Below are 23,049 nucleotides of genomic sequence, written 5' to 3' on the forward strand. Positions count from 1 at the left end.
TTAGGGTTGGTTAGGGTGCAGGGCTGGAAAGGTTAGGGTAGGGGACCGGGGAGGGAAGGTTAGATTTAGGCACTTAGAAGGTTGAGGTTATGGTTAGGCACTAAGGGGGGAGAGTTAGGTTTAGGCAGCGGGGAAGGGAGAGTTGGGGTTAGGTACCACCTGGAAGGGTTAGAGTTAGGCACCACCGGGGAGGGATAGGTTTAGGCACCCACAAGGGTAGGGGGCAGGGGAGGGTTAGGGTACTTTAGAGGGGGCTGACGGGATTCTGAAGGATGGGTGCCGCTGTCGGTATTCTGAACGCCGACATCCCGTCCATTGGGAAATCATACCGAACCCTGGTGATAAGGGTGGCAAATGTGACAGTGACATGTTGAACCTGGCATACCGGCATGGTAGTAATACTGTTATTTAAAGCATTTTAACTGTGTCTACTTTAGAACTTTAAACATGATGCTTTTGCTTTAAATCAAATTACTACAGTGTCATGCCGGATTCAGCATGCCATTGTCCACATTGTCATTGTCAACCTTATGACTATCAACAATTTAACTATGTCCAATGACGGAATTGTGATGGGGAATGTAAATGAAAGGCATGTTATAAGGGACAATCAGAGGGGGGCTCAAACTTGTATCTTGCATAGGGACCTTTTGAGAGACTCTCAAGGACCCTGTGGAAAATATAACGTTTACATTATGGAAGACCAAATAATAATTAGGGAGACCCAAATGTACTCCTGCCGGACATAATTGTGAGGCCAGGCCATCCTAAAAAAAATGAACTCATGCCTTGCATTACAAAGCTACAGCTGAGACTAATGTTAAACTGCTGTAAAGCGTATTTTACTAACAGTCATAAAAGACAAGTCAACAGATACATATCTGGCCAAATATTAACTACAATGCATCCTATTACTCTGGCAATTTATGAGCCTCTTATCTAGCATTTCAAACACACAGTAACCTATGGACTGAAATATGACGGTAGTATCAAGCATCCAAATTGCACACAGCACGGTCTGCAGATTCACTTCAAATGTTTTTGAACTGAATAAAGTACCAATTAACCTATAACATAAGTTACCATATACACAGAGCTATCAATAGCACTCAGAATTAGATATATAAAGTTTGCAGAGGATACCAGAAAGGCAGACACTGCAGACAAGATTTTGATTATGGGGTAATGTTTGTTTTTCTACGTAGAGCTGACTTGTCAGCGGACCTTACTCAGGTATGGCTGACACCACATAACAAACAATACCTTCCACTCAGCTGCATAACAGATGTCAAACATAAAAACATACAAAAATCTGTAAGAAATAAGTGGCATAATATAGTATGTGTAGTATTACTACATGGTCACATGAATTACTGCTAACCTGCAGCATACTGTACGCACTGAGGGCTTCATTCATGTTTGTTTGTAAGTAAAGCAAGTAACTTTGTGTCTGGAACAAACCTAGGGGGTAATTCCAAGTTGATCGCAGCAGGAAATTTGTTAGCAGTTGGGCAAAACCATGTGCATTGCAGGGGGGGCAGATATAACATGTGCAGAGAGAGTTAGATTTGGGTGGGTTATTTTGTTTCTTTGCAGGGTAAATACTGGCTGCTTTATTTTTACACTGCAATTTAGATTGCAGATTGAACACACCCCACCCAAATCTATCTCTCTCTGCACATGTTATATCTGCCCCCCCTGCAGTGCACATGGTTTTGCCCAATTGCTAACAAACTTGAAGCTGCGATCAACTCAGAATTACCCCCCATGTTGCCATGCAAGAGGAGCAAACACATTTATATTTTTTCTGTGCAGGGTAAATACTGGCTGCTTTTGCATGTAGCCCACATTTGTTAGCAGAACTCCGAATAGCCTCCAATCCCGTCTCCATGCCCATAACACGCCCTCAAAACAAGTAGCCTACTTGTGAACACACAGTTACACCACTCAGATGCAAGGAGAGGTGCAGATGAGTTCTGTGTGTTTGGCTTGTAAAATTAAAAATCACTAGATTTGACCACAGAACATACTTATTTGCCTTATAGACTACATTTTCATGATTATCGCTCATTTAATAGAATGGCTGCTCCAACTGTGGTCTTGGGAGCAAATCATTTGAACATCGTATGTTGAGGGTATCTGAAAGCGATTTTCCAAAATTGTGAATATACTGTAGAAAAGAAATGAAATATTTTCCATGGCCAGATAAATGGCCCACATGGTCAAGATGGCTGCCCTGGCTCTAAGGGGGTTAATCCCTTGTGCTGCTGTGCCATTTTAATATGAACTATAACTAAATACTGTAAATGCATGTAATAATGTGTTTTAACATGTTATCTTTAATGCACTATGCACAGTTGTAGAATTGCATGTTTAAATGTATAGACTATGCAATTATAAGCAGAGACCTCATGGGGCCCCAAGATAATGATTTAGGGTGCCCTCCCTCAAGCAATCCATAGCACTATAATTCCATTCCTGATTTATACTCCTTACATTATTTGTTGTTTTTTCTTCTTATATTCTATTACAGTATATTACTTTCTACCTTCACTGATTGGGGTTTGGTACGGGATGCCGCCCATTAGGATGCCGGCAGTCAGAATAACGACCCCGTCATAATCCCGACAGGGTTGTGGAACAAAACTAACCCTAACCCTCCACCTAACCCTGACCCTCCCTTCCCGCAGCCTATACTCACTATCAGTAAGGAGGGGGGAGGGGGAGGCATTGATATATGGAGTCACAGTAAACCGCACAGGTTCTCAAACTCGATCCTCAGGACCCCACCCGGTTCATGTTTTGCAGGTCACCTGTAGATTTTTGAAATGTGACAGTTGGTGATACACAGTGCAGCTGCTGGGTGACATGGAAAACGTGAACCGTGTGAGGTCTTGAGGACCGAGTTTGAGAGCCACTGCACTAAAGGCATCAATATAGTCATTAGTGGCTGCTCCAGGCATGGGGCTGCAGTGCAGTATAAATTTAAAATAGGGAAGCCACACCTGCTGCCACCAACTGTCATCCCAAACTGACTCACTGGCAGTTGGTGTGGCTCCCCTACTTAAACTTTAACTTCAGGAGACACCACTGATAGTCGCTGACTGAGGGGTACAATAATGGGTATTATAAGGGATGGGGGACCTGCAAATAGGGGATAGGGGATGTGCTACTGTACAATCAGTGTGTGTGTGTGTGTGTGTGTGTGAGGAGGGGAAGGCACTGATATATAATGCAGGCCAGGCACCCATACGTTATAATTCTTATTATTACACCCCTCAGTCAGTGTAACTGTATTGATTATACATCAGTGCCCCACTGATTGTAGCAGGCATCTCATATACACGGTAGTACTTATAATAGAGTATAAAACATATTGATATACCACCGGTCAGTATGTGCTGTCTCCTCCAGCCATGATAGTAACAGGCGGATGTTATACATTGTACTTAAAATAACACTGCCCCCCCCCCCCCCCCCCATTGGAATTTGAAGTAGGGGGATATTATACAAAATAAAAAAAATACTGTAATAAAGTACACTGTAAATGTACCTCATGTTTTTCTCTGTACGCATCCCGGCTCCTCTCTCTGTGCATCTGACATCATACACATGTGTGTCATGATGGGTCACACACACAGTACTGCAGGACTGGAGACACAGGCGTGCACTGGAGCCGGCACCCAACAGCTGTCTAATTACTGACAGTGTGCCGGAATATTCAGCCAGCCCAGCTCTCAGACAATTTTGACGCAGTCCACTGGAAATGCCCTTTATACAGCCTTGTCAGCGGGCCCCCAGGGAACCCACAGGGCACTATGCAGCCACTATGGTCGTCTTGTGGTAAATCCACTACTACATATAAGGACTGTATAAAGAATTGCCATCTACTGTTACATAGCAAATTATATGGTAATTGTTCTGGCACTAGCCGAGGGTTTGGTGTTGACTCACCAAGCCTTTGTTTAATGCACTTTCTTTGCAATGCACTCATTTCTTTAAAATGAACTCCTGTATTGTGGAGTTTTCTAAGAAGGTGTTTATGAAAGAGACTGTTATATGCTAAATAAGATTGTGTTTTAGGCAAACTGGTTAGGATGGTAAATGTACAGTATGAAAGAAAAAAGCAAATTGTTCAGTTCCTTTTAAATATTAGATTACAGTATTTATTTAGATTTTGTCAGATAGTTGTGTGCTGGGGCGTTTCTAGAGCGGAGGAGGCCCGTATGAGGGTCTGTCTGGGCCCCCTCCACTCTAGCCAGCAGCGCTGTATTTCTGAGCACCCTAGTGCTGTCCCAGAGTCTACAGCACATGCGCAGATCACTTATACCCCTTTTCCACTAGCTCCTTAAAACACGGGTAAATGCGCGGGGGCGCGCATTTACCCGTGTTTTTCCCTAGTGGAAACGGGTCCCCCGGCAAATTCCCGGATCAAGTAATCCGGGAATCCTACCCTGGTAGCTAGCCGGGTTGAATGCGTGTTCAACCCGGCTAGCTGTCTAGTGTGAACGGGAGCCGTGTCGAGGCGACACGGCTCCCATTCACAGTGCATAGGGAGGGCGGCGCTGGGAGATCATGTGATCTCCCAGTGCCGCCCCTGCTGCGTCACTAGCGCGTCACCAACCCGGCAATTGCCGGGTTGGTGAGCGCTGTCTGCAGGGGGCTGTAGCACGGGTCGCAGCCATGTCAGGCGACATGGCTGCGACCCGTGCTACTCTAGTGGAAAAGGGTATAAGAAAATGTTGCCACAGCCATTTTCCCAGTGATTTTTCTACAGTGCATGCACAAAACACCGGGAAAATGGTGCAGCACTGCTGCTGTGTCGCAGGACTCCGGAAGGTAAGTATTAAAAATAATGGGTGCAGGGTGTGTGGTGTAGGCCCCCCTGGACCCCAGGGGTCCATGTGTACCGCACACACAGCAATCATTATAAATACACCAGTGGTTGTGTGACTGGTATATGAGTTCTCTATAGAGATATATGGGAAAGGATTACAACATGCTGTATTGTTTCTTTTGACTATATAAAGGACTGATGTGGCTCTGTAGTGTTTGTACCCTTTGACCATCAAGAATGATTGTACTTCTGAAGAGCATCTTGTATGCTGTAAATTGACCTCAAGCACTTTAGCGACAGGAGTTGCTTTTTTTTCAAGACATTTGAGCAATATACTTCTAGTCTAGTATCCTGAGACCACCAGAATAGAATCAAATTATATTCCTTTGCTTAGTTATTCTGTATTGAGCACAGTGTCTACAAGATCAAGCCCTCTGTCAGATACCTGTGCAGCCTGGTCCATAGTTTAGGACCAGTAGGATCTAGTCAACACCAACCAGGAGGTCTTGCAGTAGCATGTCCACACATAAGCAGAAGTAGGTGGAACAAGGTGGTGGTGGTGGTGGTGGTGGCAGGAGCCTGGAAGTAGTTCCAGGTGCCAGTGTAGGAGCCTGGGTGGAACAAGTGGGTCCAGGAGCTGTTGTAGGAGCCTGGTGGTGGCAGTGAGCTACCCACTATGCAGTGGGATGAGTCAGTAAGAGGCGGTTCATGTCAGAAAGTGAGAATTCCTAGGAGGTCCTGAGAATCCCTCAGATTACTCAGGGATGAGTAAGCACCCTCTATTCTATCAGTGACAAAAAGTTATCGCCTGGCAGATGAAGGTTATCTAGTCACATTATCTTTTTCTGTTATCTGTCACTTTGCTCTACAGTTGTAATTTTATTGCTAAATGTAACAACGTTTTGCTTTTTTGATTAACAGAAAAGAAGCCTAGAATCCCAGTGAATCCTTGGAAAATACTCAAAAGAAAACTTGTAAAAAAAAAAAGAAGATATTTAGACAGGGAAGAGAAATCCACCAAATATGGGTGTAGTATGGCTGACCGTCAGCATACCGACCCCGAGATCCCTGCGGGGGTGGGGGGGGTGGGGGGGGGGGGTGAGTGCAACAAGCCCCTTACGGGCTTGGTGGCGACCGGTTCTGTTCCCACTCTATGGGTGTTGTGGACACCCACGAGTTGAAATAGTCCATGTTGGTCGGCATGCCAACTGTTGGGATAGTGAGGGAGTGGGATGTTGGTGGAGGTCATGTGACCACCCACCAAATACTTCATATATGTTAGTTAATGCTGGAGCTGGGCCTTAGGTATTCATTGGGGTTTTTTTATGTCAAAGGATTTCTCAACATAATTATCTTGCTGTAAAGTTTACACATTAATGATTAACCTGCTCAAGAAATGCAATTAGAATCTGTTACTTACCATTGGTTGGTAAATACAGCACATGGTAAACTAAGGGTTAATACTGAAGTGTTGCTGATTTTGTTCTTATTCTAAATGTCATAAAATTAACTATTCTCGTTATTGCTTTTTTCAGCTACAAGTTTTTTTTGTGTTATATTAATGCAAAAAACCCCACCAAATATGAGACTGACTTAGTGTTAGGAGCAAGTGCAGCAACTGCGTGAAGCATTTACCCCAGGAAATAGACTAAAAAAATAAATTTTTCAAGGGGAAGGGTAATGTAAAATATAGAACCTGATTTAGAATTGTGTTGGTGGTGGTGCGGTCTAGTCCCACAAAGAAATATAGCATATAAATAGCACTAACTAGTGCTTGAGTGCAACACACAGGAACAATAACATATCAACAATATCAGTGGCCTAATTTAGATGCGGTTGGAGTTGCGCCCTGTGCCGCAAGGTACAGATTATCGGTACTTTATGCATGCACAGGACCCGTTCTGTGCATGCGCAAATGGGTCCTGCAATATAGGACGCAGGACGGCAGCAGACTGTCAGTGATTGTCAGTCTGCTGCCTCTGGGGGCTGGGGATGGGAGGGGTCGATGACAGCCTCTGTTTGTGAAAACAGAGGTGTGCCTCCACCATTTGCAGAGGCCAGGATTTCCTGGCCTCTGCAACGGGTGCAAGCTGTGCGATGCTAAGTCAGTGATCCGATGCTGCTTCCTAGGATCACTGAAGGAAGTGTCTGTTTGTAATAGACACCTCATGCTGCATTTCCACACAGCACACTGCTGCTTCCACAGAAGCAGCAGTCATGGCCCCTCCAACCACATCTGAATCTGGCCAGTGTTTGCTCTACATGCAGAAACATATACCCATTGCAGTGCAACATGGAGTACTCAGCTGCAGATTCTGCATTTGGTCAAAATTCACAGCATCTATGACGTCAATGTGTGCATCTTTTTCCCTGTAATGGTCACTTATAACTTTGCATAACCTGTGTACAACTGCCAATGAGCCATAGAAAGAAAATATATCCAGAAGAACCCTTACCTCTTGCAGATTCCGTCTCTGTCCTCCACAGTACATTCTGGATCTCTGTATGGCCCCAGAGTTTAAATGGCTCAGCAAAGATTGCTTGGATCCTCTCTCTCTCTGTGCTGAAGTCAGTTGGCTATTGACTAAAACTTACAGCCAAAGTATAAGCATCAGAGCGGAACATATTGAGAAGACATTCATTCTGCCTCAGTGACCAACACGTTATAATATGCACTAATGAGGGAAACTATAGCAATTACAGGGACTAGTCACAAAGATCTGCTCATTAACACAATCAACATTAGTTCTGAAGTTGCATCAAGGCAATGGGAATTTGGGCCATAATTAAGATTTCCCAGCCTCATGATGTTCCATTTAAATAGACAGTAGAAAAATCATTATGTCAACAGGATCATCCCTGATATAGTCATAATTTAGTGAAATAAATTAGGACAGTCCTGTGGCCTCTATTAAGAGTGCATGTTGTGTGGAAACCGTCAGAGAAACAGGCGATGAAACGTGAAACGTGAGGAGATCCAGAAATTGTGGCCTGACAGTGAGGTCTGCGAATTGGTTTGTGAATCAGCAGGTTAATAAACACAAGTTACAGCGCACAAAATAGACCATATCCTATGTCCAAAAGGGAAGACAAACAAATAAACACCAGAAATCTCTAGATTTTCTGAACAGGCCTTAGCGACACAATTGTGTCTGTTGTCACTAGACATACACTCCAACAGTACAAATGATCTGTATTAGGCTGGGTACATAATAGGACAATGTCGGGAGGATTTGCCGTATCAGAACAACAAATTGTTTACATTATCTAGAGTGTATCCACGATTGTGCGCTCCCGCATGCTGTTAACGATATCTTTTGGTTGGCCATGCTGCATGCATAACTAGAGTGCCGGTCCTCCTGTCTTTCTATCTATATATATATATATATAAAGTACAAACAACTGATGCTCGGCACTACCGGTGAAGGTGTTTCAGGTGCCCGGTGCCCTCCTATGCAGGGAGCTGCTGTAAATAGAGACGGATGGTAGGCGGCACTCCTAGGACTTTTATTTATTTATTTATTTTTTCAATAAACTTTTTATTGAGACATCATTGATATTACATTACATAATAAACATGTACAAAGAGTGTAAAATACAATAACGCAGAGGGAGTATAGCTAGAGGTTGTACAGCAAATTCCCATTTGTCAAACCACAAAGACTTTTGCATTATAATTGAGCAATCTGTCAAAACAATGATGGTATTATACATCACAGACGTATCTAGAAGGGAAGCCACCGTAATTGTCTGTTTTTAAACCAAAGATATGGGCTGGTCCTGTGCAGCCAGCCTAGTTAAGTATGACGTAGTGTTCTTGAGGCTGTTATGAATGTGTAGACGTATAGTGAGGGGCAAATTGGAGATATAAGATTCCCAGAGATTGAAAAATCTGTCTACTTGTTTACCCCTATCAACAATAGCCTCCACCCAGTCCATCCTGAATATATGGTGTAGTTTACTCAAAAATAATAGTATCTGTGGTGGCGTGCTATCTATCCACCCTTGTAGAATCGTTTTTTCCCCGGACGCACTAAGGGCTATCAGTAGTTTTTTACATTCCGATGGCATGCAAAGAGTGGGATCAATAATACCCAGAACTGCCCATTCGGGGGGTAAAGGGCACATAAGTTATTAAATTAGCCTCCGCATATCTCCTAATGAGATGCCAGAAATATTGTACAATTGGACATGCCCACAAACAATGATATGTGTCAGCCTCACTCTGGTGGCATCTTGGGCAAGAGTGTGTTTCCGACGTTCCCATATGGTAGCATCATAACGGGGATAGATAAATGTTATGATACACATTAAGAAATAATTCAGTGTACATGCTTGCTGGGAGGACCTTTCGGGAGTATAGTAGTGCTTTTTCCATTGTTGGTATGGTCAATCCAGGAAAGTGAGCCAACCATTTGGACATGCCACCTGTCACAGTAGCGTGATCTAATATTGTCCTCAAAAAAGTGTAGTGTATGGATATGGCCTTGTGTCTCGGTATTGGGTGCAATAAGAGGCTATCTAGAGGATTAGTCCAATCCCCCTCCGCAAAATGTGTAAGAATATGCCTAACGTAAAATTGTGTTTGCAAAAATGGAAGGGGAGACGAAACGACTACAGCATGTCTCGTTGAAACCTCTGAGAAGGTGAGTAAACGGTGGTCTTCCACAGATACCAATGATCGAATCGATGCTATACCAGCCTCCCTCCATGTTGTAAAGGGATGGGCAGCCATGCCGCCCAAAAACTCTGGGTTTTTAATTAAGGGCAAGTGTAAGGAGTAGTATTGATTCAATTTCGCAGTGTGGCGCAGTATGTGCCACATTTTCCTAGTAGACCACAAAAGTGGGTTAGACCTGATATGGTCCGGTATCTCCCAATCATGTTGGTGAAGAAAACATGTCAGACCCACATTTGCTAAAAAATTCTATTCGAGGGATGTGTTCGTATATAGAGCTATTTTGCAGCCAATCTCTCAAGTGTCTCAGAAGTGCAGCGTGATTGTAAACTACTACATCTGGAAAGTTGATACCTCCATTGGACTTAGGTTGGGCAAGTTTACGCAAAGCAATACGTGCCCGGCCTCCCCTCCATATAAAGGTTCTGATTAGTTTGTTGATCACTTGGACGTCCTGTTTAGTCAGCAGTATGGGAAGTGTTTGCAGTGGATATAACATGCGCGGTATAGCCACCATTTTTAGCAAATTAGCCCTGCCTAGATATGACAGTGGAAGACGTTCCCATCTCTTAATATCATCAGTTAGAGTGTGTATGGCCTTGCTTACGTTTATTTTGTATAGTTCAGACTTATGGTACCATAACCCCCAAATATATAATATAAGTGGACACCCAGTGTAAGGGAAAGTGTGAGGTCCAACTCGGACATGTCACATTACCATACAACAATAATGCTTTAGATTTGTCCATATTGATACTAAAACCTGAAATGCGGCCAAATAATTGAATCTTATCTAGGATCAAATTAAGGGCATGCTCAGGGTTAGATATATACAGAAGGATATCGTCAGCGAAAGCGGACAGCTTAATTTCCTGTCCACCCACTTTTATACCCCGAAAAACCGACCAATCCTGCAGTGTCCTAAGTAACGGGTCGAGGGCTAGATTAAATAGCAGCGGCGATAGAGGGCATCCTTGATGGGTACCCCTTTCCAAAAGGAACCGTTGGCCCCTGATCCCATTTATTAATAAAGAGGCAGATGGACTGTCGTAGATGTACCGTACATAATTAATAAAGCCCGTATCAAAGCCTCTTCTCTCCAGCACAGCAAACAAATGTGGCCACAAGACCATGTCAAAGGCCTTATTGGCATCGAGGCTGAGAAGCATATTCGAGTTTGCACATGGAGATTGGGATGCCGCTAGCGCCATGCGGATTGCTTTAACCGCATGTCTACCAGTTACAAAACCCATTTGTGTTGCGGTGAGTATATCAGGGAGAATGGACTGAAGCCGCATCGCCATTATCTTGGCCAATAGTTTGTAGTCAACATTTAATAGACTAATTGGTCTGTATGAGGAAAGAAAATTGGCGTCCCTACCAGGTTTGGGGATAAGTGTAATAAATGCCTCATTAAAGAGAGGAGATGGAGAGCTCCTTTCATGTATAGCTTGAAATAATTCCAATAGGGTGGGGACAATGTGGGCCTGTAACATGCGGTAGTAATCTCCCGACAGGCCATCTGGACCCGGAGATTTACCATGAGGTAAATTGAAGATAACAGTGTTAATTTCCTCCGTCATTATTTTTCCCACAAGAGCTTCTCTCTGGTCTCGAGTCAGAGGGGGCAATACCTCATGTGTGAGCAGCTGTGATTGTATGTCAGTATCTATTTGTGCCGAGCTAAACAAGGATTGAAAATAGGATTGAAATTGTTCCACTATTTCTTGAGATTTGGTGATAATACGACCGGACCTGGGGTGGTGTATAGTGGTTATAATGTGTCGTTTTTTGGGAGGCCGGGAAATGACCGCCAGTAATCTACCAGCCTTATTGCCCCATCTGTAAAATTTATTTTTGGTAAAGTCTAAGGAGTGTTTCGCCTGGGTGGCTAAATAAGTTTCAAGCAGGTGCCTAGCCTGCTTGTACTCAGTAAGGATGAGCTCTGTTGGGGTAGAAGTGTATGTTTGGAAGGCTGTGGACATTGCCGCTTTTAACGCAGTGTATTCCAGTTTGGATTCCCTTTTTTTTCAGGTGACATAACTAATAATATGACCCCTCATTACTGCCTTGGAGGCGTTCCAAAAGATGTCAGGTCTATCCCAGTAATCTATATTTTCATCTACATAGTTGGTCCAATGATATTTAAGGTACAATTTAAAATCCTCCGAGTCTGCCAAGTATTGTGGGAATCTCCAGATACGATCTGTCGAGTGCATATGGGGGTGGGTTAATGCCAGCGTGACAGGGGCATGATCAGAGATCAATATGTCAAGTATATCCACCCCAGCAACCTGGGACATTAAGTCATCGGCAATTAAGAACCTGTCAATATGAGACAACGTTCCATGTGCCAGGGACAAATGGGTATGCGTTTTGTCGGTTGGGTGTAGCAATCTCCATGGATCAGAGATGTCTAGGGAATCTCTAAATGTCAGTAAATGTCTGCTCTGGGGGTCAGTGGTTCTTGGCATAGTCGGTGACCTGTCAACTGTAGGGTCGTCTACCATGTTATAGTCTCCACCCACTGTTAGAGAATAATTATTTCTGCCTAGAAGAGTGTGGGTGATGTCTTGAAGGAATATGTGTATATTAACATTCGGGGCATATAAGTTGACAAGGGTAAATTTGGAATGAAAAAGCTCTATGTCCATTATGATATATATGCCTTCGGGGTCAATGATTTCTGTCAAAACAGTGACGGGGAGATTTTTTCGAAAAAGTATGGCAACCCCTCTGGATTTCATACGAAAAGGAGCAGCGATACAAGAACCAAGCCATGACCACACGTCATCTCTTGACAGGGGAATTAAGTCCTCCTACATTCCAAGAGATGAATTGTAGTGGCTTTGAGGGTATTACCTCAGATGAGGAAGAATCTGCTGACGGCATGGCTACCCAATCCCCTCAGGGCAGTGAATTATCTGACAGATAAACAACATAAGTAAGCATGTATTGGCGGCTCCCCTCCTAGCCCAAGATCCCCAGGGTAGCAAATATTTAGACAGCAGTAACATCAGTATAACATGAAATGCAATGCACAGTCTCAGTATTTGAGATATCAATTGTGTATCATAATGTCTCATACTTCTATTTTCTAACATTTTCCTAACAACCAAAACTATGGTGGGCACCAGCTAGGCCTAGTGGTGCGCACACTGAACACTATCAAAAATAACCTCTGAATTAGTAAGAATAAATACTTATAGGTAAATACAGAGTCAACAAGAATAAGCTAGAGAAAAAGAAAATAAACATTTATAAGGTAGGTTAACACACATCCGCCCGAGGCGGGGGTACCCAAACTGTTCAATCCGTTGCGCCCCGCTGACTGATATCCTAATAGGCGACCTTGACGGGGATCTGTGAGTCAGGAAGCGAGACCGCGCAACCTCTGGGTCAGTATAAAACATCTGATTTCCATTCTCCAAGACCCGCAATTTAGCTGGGTACAGCAGGGCAAATCGGATATTTTTACTGTGCAAGTGGGAGCAGACGTCAGAAAATTTGTTTCTTTTCTGAGCCACAGCCGCTGAAAAATCTTGAAATATCAGGATCTTGTGGCCCTTGACTAACAATTCTGTTTTTACGGTAAGCTGCGAGAATTTGTTCCTTGGCCCTGTAGTCTAAGTAGCGGGCGATGACTGGCCGGGAACGCTTCCGCGCCCCGTCCTGCATCGCTCCCAGCCTATGTGCTCTTTCGATATATGGGACTTCAATATCATCTACGATTCCCAATGAGGTCGGGAGGTCTACACTAAGATAGGAGGATAGAGCCGGGCCCGTCAAGGATTCTGGGATACCTATAAATCTGAGGTTATTTCTACGAGATCTATTTTCCAGGTCCTCAACCTTATCCTGCAATTGTTAAATATATTTATCCCGGGTTGATACCCCCTCCCGACAAGACTGGACAGGTCCTCAGAGTCACTCAGTCTCGTCTCCAATGCGGTTATGCGTGTTGCATGGGAATCTATGCGAGTTAAGCCCGTTTCCAAGTGGGCTTGTAAGTCGTCAAATCGTTTATCAAGCAAGGGCATGAAAAAATCTGAACTTTCTTTAGCTGTCAGGGGAGAAGATGTATCACTAGGTAAACTAGAGGATGCCAGCCCATGGTCAGCTGGGGAGGGTGGTCCCGACTTAGGGGGAGCGTCCTTCCCCTTCCCCGCTTTATAAGAATTGTTGGATTGTTTCGGGGGCATGGCTTTGTCGAGGTATTTGTCCATACCCGAGGGAATGAGATGTGGAACAAACAGCATCTCTTATGGGTAGTGATCCCGCAGGTACAGGCAATGATACTAAAATAGAAATAATTATATATGAAGCTCGAGTGGAATTGTGAAACTAGACCAAATTATTCAGAACATATTACACTACATCATTCTTCCCACCAAAGGAAAAGGAAAGCTGCAATTATTTACAATGGTCTATAACCAGTGAAGGAGCCCATGAGGCGACCCTAGCAACAAGCTATGGGAGACCCCGACTGGGGCGCAAACCCATATCTGAAAACAATATAAAATGACAAGCTATACAGAATGGAAGTATCGAATAAAAATAACAAACGTCACATACAGGCCACAGCGAGCGAAGAGAAGAATTTTTTTTTATCTCACACCGAATACGTTGAAGCAGAAAAATAACAAACGTGATGTTTGAATAGAAGTTCCCATATGAGAAGAACAACGAATATTGCAAAGAATTCCTGGTATGTGCAAAATAACAAACGTCACATTAAGTTCTCCGCAGGTGGAGAAAAAATATATAAATAAATAAATAAATATATATATGTATATATATATATATATATATATATATATATAAAAATAAACAAATAAAATCTTATACTCGATAATGTGAGAAAAATAACAAATAGAAACAGCAAATAAGGCTAGTGGTCGGCAGCCCAATGGACAAAACGGAAAGTCCTCTTCTGAGAATAAAAGTCCCCGGAGCAGCACCAGTCGGTACTATGCGGTTCTCGTTGATGTAAAAGGTATCTCAACAGGGGTGGACGGAGAGTTATGGCCAGAGGCGACAACACAGGCAATGAGGAGTGTTATCACATCTCTTATTATTACATATTGGGGAGGTGGGGACCCTATAGAGACTCTAAGAGGGGGTCAGTTCGTCCTGGAAGAGTGTGAATGGCTCCCAAACTCTTTATCAATGTGCAGAGGAAGTGCAGGGAAGGGGGAGAAAAAAGAAGGAGTAGGTAAAGGTAAATTCAGTTGGGAGGGGAAGAATAAACTGCAAAGGGGGGGGAGGGTCACACAAGAGGGGGGATGGCAACAAGGATGGAATAATGTAAAAGAAGAAAGGGGGGAATGTTAGTAAAAAGTGTTGGGGAGAACAAACAGTGTTAGTACCTGGGGTGTTTGCAGGGCCATGCACGTGGATAGATGCAGCTGGTATCAAGGCACCCCCAGGACCACCAGCCAGCAAATGGTTACAGACTCCGCGACTCCGGCCTGGATGGCGGCAGCAGAAGCAGGTGTACGGCCACGCCAGTTCCAACGACAATCCTCAGCGGCAGGGACAGGAATGGGGCACTGTGATCCACAGATATCCAAGCGGGGATGGAACCACAGTCCCGCCAGCTTCAGCGTCCACAGACGAAAGCGCTGGTAGGAGCGGAAAGCAGCATCTCTAGTGAGCTTGACGCTCTTTGTAGGGAAAGCACCTGTGAGTAGACAGCCGCGGCGATCCGTGCGGGCACCTCCGGCGGCACAGATCTGGACGGGTTCGGTCGACTTGGCTGTCCCAGCATTGCATCCACTACTGTAACTATGAGTACGGGGCAGGTTGTAATTGTTGCCTCAATAGTTGAGTATGTAAGTGTAGAGATGAATACAAGATGCCAGGGGGAGCACTGCCCTGTATGTAGGAAGTGAAGGGGTCTACAGTGAGACTGCCGGAGGAAGGACAAAGGGCACAGGAGACCATCCACCCCGAAGACTCAGACGGCAGGCAATAGAGGGATCCCCGGCCGGAGCTCCTATAAATGGCAACAAGGGGTGCGGGCAGGAGCGCAGTGAAGGAACCACGCTGTCGACCGACAGCTACGCTCTGAGCATCCCACCCTGTGTTCACAGAAAATGCAGTTCGGGGGCAGCAGGGCACTGTAATGATGGGAGTGAGGACGCCTCAGCCCCGTAGAGCAGGAGAGCAACAGTCAGTATCAAGCGGGGAGCTCACCCCCGCCAACAATGAGGAAACAGCAGCTCCTGCAGGAGAGCGCAAATCTGACTCACCACCGCCGGCGGGAAGGGGGGACAGCAGCTCCGGTGGAGCTGGTGCTGATTGACAGGTAGGCAAAGGCAGGAGGGTACGGGATCCGTTGTCGCGTCTGGAAGGAGAAAACCGGATCTCCAGACACAGGTAGGGAGGCTCCGCTCCAACGAAGCAGGGGAGAGGAGGTTGTCAGTGGGCTGGGATCGACCCCCAGTATCCTCTCCACGGGTCCCAACGAGTACCGTCACGGTGGCTCCGGATCTCGACAGGGTGGAAGGGGGAAGCCCCCATGCACTCCGGATCCCCACCCCGACCAGTCCCCTGAACGATGGGGAAAACGAATCAGGACCCTTGTCCAAGTAATTGTGGGGTAATATACCACGCTGCGGTAGCAATATGGCGCTAGGTAGCTTTCGCGCCTTTCGGCTGCAGATGCGGCCGGACTTCAGGGAAAGAAAATATTGCTCTGGGCTGCAAAACGATGTCTCCAGTAGGGTCAGTAGTAGTTCCCCTTGTCCTGGGAGAAGTTTAAGCAAACTCCAGGAAACTTTGCATACAGTAAAGAGTTACTGTTCGAGACGCCAGACCCAGAGCTGTGTTAAAATGTGGCCATCCCTGATGCACCGCCCACCGGAAGTCTACTCCTAGGACTTTTAAATGAAAGTATACTGGAAACCAGATAGAGCTACGTTTCGATTTAATGAAAATCTTCATCAGGCATTACGAAGATTTTCATTAAATCGAAATGTAGCTCTATCTGGTTTCCAGTATACTTTCATTTAAAAGTCCTAGGAGTGCCGCCTACCATCCGTCTCTCTCTCTCTCTCTCTCTCTCTCTCTCTCTATCTATATATATCTTTATATGTGTGTGTGTTACATTTTAGAAGACCTTGTGGCCAAATTGGTTATTTTAAGACAGCTGATTGTTAATTACAGAGTAGATTAAAGTAAACCAAATAATACGATTTGGGCAAATTCTATATATCAAATATCTGTTTTTGAGCTAATTAATACTGCTGATATAACTTGGTTGATAAGTATATACTGGCACCAGTCATCCCAGCGGTCAGAATCCCAACCGCGGGATGCCGGGCGCCACACGATTTATTCTCCCTCCAGGGGTGTCGTGGACACCCCAAGAGGGGGAATAGGTGTCGGGATCTCGGCGCCAGTATGCTGAGCGCCGGGATCCCGGCAGCCGGGATATTGAATGCATCCCATATAACTGAGGTGTTGTCTATGACCCCTTCCCTTTCCAGCACCTGATACATAATTATCTCCAGGAATGACCGAGCAATTACCATTGTTTGTCTGCTTGTGTGCGAGAGGCAGTGAATGGAAGCAGTATTTGGAAGGCATGCTGTTCCTTGCAGTGCCAATGGGAGATCCTGGGGGTGGCTCCCGGGTAAGTTAGCTCTCTGTCTGGATGTGTTTTAGTAACATCCTTTATCATGAGGCCTACTGTGACAAATTACATGGCCCTATGTGGGCACTGCTATTATGTAGTGTTAGGACTGCTGATATCAGAGAAGCCGTGAAGTGGCTCAGCAGCTTAAACATGCATTTGCAAACATGTGTGACTAATTCTCTGAATTTCTATTACCAGATAGGTTCAGGTATGGTTACAGGTAATTTTTAGTGTGCTGAAAGGAAATTTAGAGGTGGGGATTTGCACCCTCCACCTCTCTGTTGTTTGTCTGTGACCCCTCCCCTTTCCAGCACCTGATAATCTCCAGGAATGACCGAGCAACTACCATTGTTTGTCTGCTTGTGTTTATATTTAACTGCAGATGAGCAAATATATACAGTAATGTTTCAGGCTCTTTATATATGACCAAATATTATATAGTACATATATATTCACAGAGCTTTACCAAGAATATTTGGCATCCACATCAGTCCCTGTCCCATTGGCGCTCTCCATTTCTATGGGCCTAATTCAGATCTGATCACAGCAGCAAAATTGTTCTCTAATGGTCAAAACCATATGCATTGCAGGGGGGCAGATATAACATGTGCAGAGAAATTCAGATTTTGTTTCTGTGCAAGGTAAATACTGGCTGCTTTTTTTTACACTGCAATTTAATTTCAGTTTGAACATACCCTACCCAAATCTCACTCTATCTGCACATGTTACATCTGCCCCCCCTGCAGTGCACATGGTTTTGCCCAGTAGAGAACAATTCTGCTGCTGCGGTCAGGTCTGAATTAGGCCCTATAGCTATAGAGGCTAAATCAGAGTCACAAATCGTCTGCTTTGTGTGCTCAGTAATAAATGCAGGGTTGACCCTATCTATGATTCCATACCGCCCCTGTCTGTTTGCCTGCTGTCATTGGGACTGATTCCAAAGTATATGATATTTCATCATTGTTTCATAGCCAGTAAACTCGTGGTCAAGCTGAACAAATTTAAGAATTTGGACCTTAATTGTCATAATAATTTAAAGATTTAAGATTGTTTTTCACAAATTTTCTATTGAAATCCTTAAAAATAACAAGTAAAATAATTACAAATAATTTTTTAAACCCCTTATAATTCTATTTCCATTACTACGTATTAACATTGTGAATCAGCAATCATCAGCTTTCTAGGTGACAAACTGCATCTTCATATTAGCAGGCCTGACGCTAAGGACGGGCACTGCGCGTGTGCCAGCAGGGCTATCGTAAAAATTCCGGTTGGATCGTGATTTGCTTGATATGCTAATGTCATTGTATGTTATTACATGCTAATGTGGTTATGTTAAATGTTGCGTGCTGGCAAGGAACTACCTGTCGCTGTCCGGGTCGTAGCGGCTGCGTGTGACGCACGCGGTCCGGGCACACCTGCGTTGTGCGGACAGCACCCCTTAAACGGCGGCCCAATGCCGCCGGCCCGCCCCCTCCCACCCAGCGATTGCCTCTGCCTGTTAATTGGATGTCTGGCATGTGCCGGCGCACTGTGGCGCCGGCGCAGTTCAGATCTGATCGGCTGCGAAAATGCACAGCAGCCATCAGGTCTGAATTAGGCCCCATGTGCTTAGAGCCATACTTGCAGAACTTTATGCTCATGCTTTTGGTTTATAAATGTTGGACTTTGGGGGTTATTCTGACCTGATCGCACGCTGCAGTTTATCGCAGCAGTGCGATCGGGTCAGTACTGCGCATGCCAGACGGCCGCAGGCCATCGTTGCCTAGTGATCGCCTCTGCCTGATTGACAGGCAGAGGTGGTCGCTGGGCGGGAGGGGGCTGGACGGCGTCCCCCCGCATGTCTGAATGCCTGATCGTAGCTGTGATAAATTTAGCACGGCTACGATCAACTCGGAATGACCCTCTTTGTGCTAAGAGACAAACTTGCGGGACTTTGTGCTGGTGCTTATGCTCTCTAATTGTGGGACTCTTTAGGCTGCCTTACATTTATCTAGTTTCTGGACTGTGCTTGCTTGATGCTTCAAATGCAGAGAACTGTATGCTAAACTGATTTCGCACCCTAATGCTGGACTGAACAGGCCCTGTTAGGGGTTGGGTACGCGATCCTGGCAGTCAGAATCCCGGCGGTCAAAATACCGACGCCGGAATCCCGTGCAGCCCTGGTAGCTGTTTTACTGCATCTTCTCTGATTCTGTTCAAGGTATGCTGACTTTTTTATAATAGTGGCTTAGAGGCCCATTTATTAACATTATTTTTACTAAAATAATGTGAAAAAGGGTGTTTTCACACAGGGGGTAGTCGCGACATGGCGGCGATGTCGGATGGGGTGGCGCATGCGCAACAGGACATCAGGATATTTTTTACAAAAAAAAATACCCCGAATATGCTACGGAGTGTCATCGCAGGGGTAGAGCTTGCTCGCAAATGTAATCAATTATGGCAGTGCGAGTTTGGGCGATTTTATCACAACACATCCGCATCCAAGGATGCAGATGGTGATAAATAGGCCCCTAAGTATTCGTAAATAATTTCCCTTACTAATATTATAGGATTCATTTTCCATAAATTTTCCATTATTCCTGTATCCTCAGTAAGGAAAATTAATAAGGGGCCGATTTATCAACAGCCGCATCTGAGGATGCGGATGTGAAGTGATAAAATCGACCCAATCCGCAATGTGATTGTACATCGCATGAATGTATCAATAATCGCATGCAGGAACAGAGCTTGCGAGAAAGCTCTGTCCCTGCGAAGCCACTCTGCAGCCTTATCAGGGTAAAATCATAAAAACTACCCAGAGTAATGGCTGAGAATGTGCCGCCCCTGACATCGGCGCCGCTGCCACCAACAGCACACCCTCCCACTGTGCCACTAGCCCCTTTTCCTGCATACTTAACATGGTGGTGATCGGTGCTCCGGTGCTTTCCTCTGGCCTGTAGCGGACTTACCGCTAGGCAACATAGGTATGCACCTAGGGCCCGACGTGTATCGGGGGGGGTGGGGGGGGCGGCCTGCGCCGGACTGCCTAGCAGTAAATCTGCCACTGTTCATCCATATAATTAGTTAGTACAAGGCCGAGCGGGGAGCGCAGGGTGGGGGGGGGGGATGTGGAGTTCGGCGGTCAACGGGTGAAAGACCCTTCTCTCTCCTATCTTCAGTTCCTCCCCTCTCAGTGCTACAAGGCCAGCTAGAGAGTGCTGTTGGCCGGGGAACTTCTGACATCACGCGCAGAGCGTCTAATGTCACGTGCACTGTGTACCCAGTCCTGAGCTGCCGAAAAGATGAAATTCAGTCTGAGAGCCAGAGAGGAGCTTCACTGAGACGGAGTTCATTCTGCAATTCATCTGCATTTCCTGCAGTGCAGGGTGCATTGTGCCTTCTGACTGACTGGCGCTCCTGCATGTATCTCTCCTCAGGACAGAAGGTAATCATTGAGCAAATTGCTGTATGCCCAATAAAAAAGGCCTAAACATAAGTGATTTACAGCTAAATAGAATTCCAAAGGAGTGTATCTTTTGGTAGTTATTTTAGTAGACCTTTCAGTAGAAACTATGGGCATAGTTCAGATCTGGACGCTGCTACAACAGTGGTCGCAGGTTGAAACCCGGTGAGGTGTGAGCACGTGCAACAGCCGTACTGCGGCACACAGTGAGACGCGAAGGCAATAACCTCTGCCTGAATGACAGGCAGAGGCAGTCATTGGGCGCGTCGGCGGTGTTTGGGGGATGCGGTGCAGGCCGCGAAGGCTGCGTGACATTACACGCGATGCATCTCAGGGGGGGGGGGGAGGGACGGCACCCAGCATGTCGGGGCGGACTAGCCCTGTGCTGGGCGTCCCCCTGCATGTCAGAGATTTTAATCGTAGATGTGCATTTTTCCCGCACATCTACGATCAGGTCAGAATTAGGCCCGATGCTGCTTCATACAGAAACGCCTGTAACCCTACAAAATTCATGGACAGGTGTGACATGAACGTCACATCACTATTGTATGCTGCTGTTAAGGTTCTAGGGCACCAAACTGGTCAGGGCCAGCCCTGGTACCCGACCTGATGGTGGCTGCATCCACGGAAATAGCATTGTGATGTAGTGTGGGGAAATAGCGTTGTGAAGTAGTGGGGAGGTTGTGCAGTGATATAGTGGTGGGATGTAGAGTGGGGTGGTAGCGTAGTTATATAGTGCAGGGAGGTGGTGCTGTGATATAGGGGTCTATTCATGAACCAGTGAAAAGTGTGGAGAAGTTGCCCATGGCAACCAATCAGTGTTAAGGTAATATTTATAAAATTAATTCTATACATTTATACATAGCAGTTCATTGGTTGCAATGGGCAACTTCTCCACTGGCTTACTTCTCCTCACTTTTCACTGCTTCATAAACAGACCCCATAGCATGAAGCTGTAGGGGAAAATTTACTAAAGCTTCTAAAACAGAATTGGTGATGTTGCCCATAGCAACCAATCAGATGCTGTCTATAATTTCTCTATTGCCTTTTATAAAACGATAAACAGTATCTAATTCGTTGGTATAGGCAACTTCACAAATTCTCTGTTTTAGAACCATTAATAAACTTTCTCCCGTAGTGTGGGGAGCTTGTGCACTGCTACAGTGTGGGGATGCAGAACAGTGATCTAGTGCAGGGATGTAGTGTGGGTATGTAGCACTTCTGTGTGGTGTAAAAAATCTATGGGGCCAGATGGGATACATCCAAGGATACTAAAAGAACTTAAAGAGGTGCTGGTAGCACCATTGACAGAATTATTCAACCAGTCATTAGCTACAGGAGTAATTCCAGAGGACTGGAAAAGAGCAAACGTGGTCCCACTGCACAAAAGTGGAAGCAAGGAAGAGGCAAACAACTACAGACCAGTGAGTCTTACATCAGTAGTAGGGAAATTGATGGAAACTCTCTTAAAAGAAAGAGTTGTAGATTATCTCAAATCCGGCAATTTACAGGATCCCAAACAGCATGGATTCACTGGGGGGAGATCATGTCAAACAAATCTTATTGACTTTTTTGATTGTGTGACTAAAGTGATGGATAAAGGTGGAGCCATGGATATAGCTTATCTAGACTTTAGTAAGGCTTTTGACACTGTTCCACATCGCAGACTGCAAAATAAACTTGAAAGTTTGGGATTGGATATTAGGATTATTGAATAGATAAGATCTTGGTTGAAGGATAGAAAACAGAGAGTTGTGGTAAATGGAGTGCATTCACAGGAGGGAAATGTTACCAGTGGAGTACCCCAGGGATCTGGACTTGGACCAGTGCTTTTTAATATCTTTATTGGTGACATTGCAAATGGCATTAAAGGGAAAGCATGCCTTTTTGCAGATGACACAAAGGTATGCAACAGGGTAGACACACCAGGTGGGGTAAAACAAATGATTGAGGATCTAGGTAGACTAGAGGAATGGTCAAGAGTTTGGCAATTACAGTTTAATGCCAAAAAATGCAAAATCATGCACTTGGGTCTCAAAAATCCTAAAGCTAAATATAGTATTAATGGCACTATACTGGAAACTACTGAGGAGGAAAGGGATCTAGGAGTCACTATTTCAGATGACTTAAAGGCAGGTAAGCAATGTAACAAGGCAATGAGGAAGGCTAGTCAGATGCTTGGCTGTATTGGGAGAGGAATCAGCAGCAGAAAGAAAGAAAGAAGTAATAATGCCACTGTATAGGTCATTGGTACGGCCTCATCTAGAATACTGTATTCAGTTCTGGAGGCCATATCTTCAAAAGGATATTAATACATTAGAAACTGTACAAAGGAGGGCAACTAAAATGGTGCATGGCCTACATCACAAAACATACCCAGAAAGACTAAGAAATCTCAATATGTATAGTTTGGAGCAGAGAAGGGAAAGGGTGGACATGATAGAAAC

At 45.0% G+C, this 23,049-nt stretch overlaps 1 protein-coding gene across 3 annotated transcripts in view; it reads right to left on the reverse strand.

Annotated features, from left to right (window-relative positions):
• The window catches only part of VIL1 (villin 1), a 224,678-nt gene that overhangs the window by 181,255 nt on the left and 20,374 nt on the right, over window positions 1–23,049 (reverse strand). Inside the window, exon 1 of one of the 3 annotated variants that reach the window (XM_063933916.1) lies at window positions 3,554–3,627. The exons of the other annotated variants lie outside the window; for them this stretch is intronic. The gene's annotated coding sequence lies outside the window, so the exon portion shown is untranslated. Of the gene's footprint in view, window positions 1–3,553; window positions 3,628–23,049 lie in introns of those variants that run through there. 3 annotated transcript variants of the gene reach the window in all.

The sequence above is a fragment of the Pseudophryne corroboree genome, chromosome 7 (genome assembly GCF_028390025.1).
Source record: "Pseudophryne corroboree isolate aPseCor3 chromosome 7, aPseCor3.hap2, whole genome shotgun sequence".
NCBI classification, from domain to species: Eukaryota; Metazoa; Chordata; class Amphibia; order Anura; family Myobatrachidae; genus Pseudophryne; species Pseudophryne corroboree.